Source organism: Somniosus microcephalus, unplaced genomic scaffold (genome assembly GCF_052327205.1).
Source record: "Somniosus microcephalus isolate GS21.2 unplaced genomic scaffold, FLI_Smic_1.0 unresolved_chr8, whole genome shotgun sequence".
In the NCBI taxonomy this organism is placed as follows: Eukaryota; Metazoa; Chordata; class Chondrichthyes; order Squaliformes; family Somniosidae; genus Somniosus; species Somniosus microcephalus.
In genome coordinates this window covers 39,431,456-39,435,599 of record NW_028225186.1, presented here as the reverse complement: position 1 = coordinate 39,435,599, position 4,144 = coordinate 39,431,456, and the positions used below count along the sequence as shown (strand labels likewise).

At 47.0% G+C, this 4,144-nt stretch overlaps 2 non-coding genes across 2 annotated transcripts; both read left to right on the top strand.

The window, feature by feature from the left end:
• The first annotated feature begins 2,365 nt into the window (after positions 1 to 2,365).
• Positions 2,366 to 2,437, top strand: trnae-uuc (transfer RNA glutamic acid (anticodon UUC)). Its single transcript has one exon. It is a non-coding gene; the product is annotated as a tRNA-Glu (tRNA).
• A 1,116-nt stretch (positions 2,438 to 3,553) lies between these two features.
• On the top strand, positions 3,554 to 3,624 carry trnag-ccc (transfer RNA glycine (anticodon CCC)). Its single transcript has one exon. It is a non-coding gene; the product is annotated as a tRNA-Gly (tRNA).
• Positions 3,625 to 4,144: the final 520 nt, after the last annotated feature.

The window sequence follows — 4,144 nt, the reverse complement described above, 5'->3', positions numbered from 1 at the left end:
CAATCCCCCCAGAAACACAACCCAATCAATCTTACCCAATTCCCGTCTCATACCCTCGTAATTCCCTTTATTTAAGTTCTGGACCTTAGTCTCTGATTCAATTTCCTCACTCTCCATCTCGACTGAGAGCTCGATCATATTATGATCGCTCTGACCCAAGGGGCCTCGTACAAGAAGATTGCTGATAAGGCCCTTCTCATTGCACAATACCCAGTCTAAAATGGCCTGATCTCGAGTCGGCTCCTCGACATATTGGTCCAGATAACCGTCCCGAAAACATTCCAGGAATTCCTCCTCCTCAGAATTTTTACTAATTTGGGTAGTCCAATCAATATGTAAATTAAAGTCACCCATGATGACAGCTGTGCTCTTATCGCACGCTTCTCTAATTTCCCTTTTTATGCCTTCCCTCACCTCCATATTACTATTTGGAGGCCTATATATCACACCCACTAACGTTTTCCTCCCCTTGCTATTTCTCATTTCTACCCATACAGATTCCGTTTCATCCGAGTTAATATCCTTCCTTTCCATTGCATTAATCCCCTCCTTTACCAGCAATGCTACCCCACCTCCCCTACCTTTTTGCCGATCCTTCCTAAATATTGTATATCCCTGGATGTTAAGTTCCCAGCCTTGCCCACCCTGCAGCCACGTTTCTGTAATCCCAATCAAATCATACTTGTTTACCTCTATTTCCACAACTAATTCATCCACCTTGTTCCTAATGCTTCTAGCATTAAGATACAAAGCCTTCAGGCTTGCTTTTTTCACACTCTCATTATGAATTAGTTTGGCCCTTTGTGTTTCTCTCCTTTGCTTATTGCTTCTCACCTTTCTACCATCTATTTCTGACTTCATATGACTTCCCTCTTTTCCACTACCTAGGTTCCCATCCCCCTGCCAAATTAGTTTAAATCCTCCCGAACCGCCCAAGAAAATATTACCCCGAGGACATCGGCTCCCTCACAGTTCAGGTGTAGACCGTCCCCTTGGTACAGGTCACTCCTCCCCAAGAACTGGTTCCAATGCCTCAAGAATTTAAATCCCTCTCCCTTGCACCACTGCTCAAGCCACGTATTTAGCTTATCTATCTTACTCTCTCTAAACTTATTAGCTCGTGGCACTGGTAGCAATCCAGAGATTACTACCTTTGAGGTCCTACTTTTCAATTTAGCTCCTAACTCCCTAAATTCAGCTTGTAGGACCTCCTCCCTCTTTTTACCTACATCGTTGGTACCTACATGTACCACGACAACTGGCTGATCCCCCTCCCCCTTCAGAATGCTCTGCACCCACTCCGAGACATCCTTGACCCTTGCACCAGGGAGGCAACATACCATTTTGGAGTCTCGGTCTCGGCCACAGAAACTCCTATCTATCCCCCTTACAATTGAATCCCCTATCACTATAGCCCTATCCCTCTTTTTCTCGCCCTTCTGTGCAGCAGAGCCAGTCATGGTGCCCTGAACCTGGCTGCTGGTGCCTTCCCCTGATAAGTCATCTCCCCCAACAGTACCCAAAACGGTAAACCTGTTTTGGAGGGAGATGACCGCAGGTGACTCCTGCACTACCTTCCTGCCTTTACCCTGCCTTTTGGTCACCCATTTACTGTCTGAGCTAGCCTTTACCTGCGGTGTGACCAACTCACTGAATGTGCTATCCACAACATCCTCAGCATCGCGTATGCTCCAGAGTGAGTCCATTCGCAGCTCCAGCGCCGCCATGCGGTCCGCTAGGAGCTGCAGCTGGACACACTTCCTGCACACATAGTTGTCAGGGACAGTGTCCCTGATTTCCCACATGGCACAGGAGGAGCATGACACGGGTCCGAGCTGCCCTTCCATGACTTAACCCTTACAATACCCTTTTATTTACTCCGATTTAGCTTAATTATTGAATTCTACTTAGAATAAGTTTGTGAAAGTACTCACCAACCAGTCACCTACCTGTTTTCTGGTGTTGTATTTTCACTGCCGCCTCCTGTCCTGGAAGCTTTTCCACCTAGGTTAGGCTCCTGAAATAAAATAAATTGAACCTACCTTTTCAACTTCCCCTAACCCCTAAAAGGTGAGAGGAGGTGGAAGGGTGGGAGACACTACACTGTAGTGTTTCGGGTTTAGCAACAGCTCCACCTATATAAGAGTTACTGGCCTCCTGCTCTCCCGACTGCACCAGCTGTGAAAGAAAAAGCCCGCGAAAGGTGAGCTTTTAAACTCACCAGTTACTGGCCTCCTGCTCTCCCGACTGCCCCAGCTGTGAAAGAAAAAGCCCGCGAAAGGTGAGCTTTTAAACTCACCAGTTACTGGCCTCCTGCTCTCCCGACTGCCCTGTTCTGCTTGCTGGCAGGATGCTTTCCGCAGCTTCCCTGGTGGTCTAGTGGTTAGGATTCGGCGCTTTCACCGCCGTGGCCCGGGTTCGATTCCCGGTCAGGGAACCAGTGCTTTTTCTGGCTGTTTGAAATGCCAGCAATCAAAGCACCCGCGCGAAACAATGCTTGCACCTCATCAACCTTTCAACTTTCCACGCTGCTGTTGCCTCAACAGTCAGCAGCGCAACATTCGGTACCGAGGTGCAACATTCACTTCCTTGCCTTCTGTAAAATGCCTGCTGTTTCAAAGTCAGCAGGAAATGACATTGGGAACAAGACACCTTAAATGCCCACATTTATGTGTACCTCACAGTGTCAGAACAGTCACGGTTATTATCCGCCTTCAATGTATTATTTTGCCGACTGCATCTCCCTAACAAAGTTAGCTGATCACAGCACGGCTATCAGTCAACTCATTGCCAGTGTGAAGAATGCCACATTAGCTATGTGTGCAAGACTCGAATGACAGAGTACCTGGGCCGTGATAACTTATCCTGATATTCATGAGGCCTTAACATTCGCTGCATAAGACAATTCTACCTCTGGTTACCATCCCTCCTGCCATTGGAAAGCGGTTGTCTTTATTTCCTCTGTCAAAAGCCATTGTAATTTTGCAAGCCTTTATTAAATTTCCTCTTAGCCTCCAGAGGAAAGCAATTCCAGCCTGTCCACACCAGCAACATAACTGAAGTCGCTTGTCCCTCGGGCCACACTGTAAGACGTCAAACGAGTTCTGTATGTCGGGGAGTCAAGGGTTATGGGGAGCGGGCGGAAAAGTTGCGTTGTGTCGAAGATCTCATCAGCCACGAAATTATTAAATGGCGGGGCTCGAGGGGCCGAATGGCCCAATCCTGCTCCTATTTATTCTTTTGGGGAAGGTTAGTTTCTTAATTATGTAATTTTTGAGCAGCTAAACAACGTTGGAAGGAAACTCCCACGGCACCGAGAAAAGTGCAAAATCTTAGCTCTGCCGTGAGCCCATGCACCTGAGAGGTTAACCCTGTAATTCTCTGTCCACAGGTCTTCCAGGACCTTCGAAGTGTTTCCAGCATTTAGTCAACAATTCCAGATGCAGTATCTGCTGCATTTAGCTTTTTATGTTAACGCAGTGTCCCCGCTTGTATTAACAAAAGCCAAAAATAAATTGTAGCTACCAGAAAATGGAATTTGTTAACTCGGCTTCCATTGGTGGTTCAGGGGTAGAATTCTCGCCTCCCATGCGGGTGACCCGGGTTCGATTCCCGGCCAATGCAGGTTAACATTTTAAACAATTCATTTCATAGCAAACACATCACTTGAGCATAAATAATATATTAACTGGATCAAGGGTATGAATGTTCTGCTCCTGTTCCTGTGCATACAGCTTTCAGGGGCTGAATGGCATCCTGTTCCTGTGTAACAGGCTCGATTCTTACTCTGACAGACATTACATTGCTCACTTCCTCGTTAGTATAGTTGTGAGTATCCCCACCTGTCACGCGGGAGACCGGGGTGAAATTCCCCGACGGGGAGGAATTTTAACATCCCCAATTTTAAACCTTTGGGCAGCACCTTAACGTGCTCCTTGGAAAAGATCAACAACGAAAAATTGAACCTAAAATAATTTTAAACGGTGAGGAACTGTATAAAAAGCTCCTGCATCAATTCCTCGTTAGCATAGTGTTCTCCTTCTGTTTGTCTTTTGTGCGGGGCACTGCGGAACGAGAGAGGACAGGGAAATGCAGATAACAGCGGGAGAAAGCACGTCTGATCTTTCAAGGGGACAGCACTGGC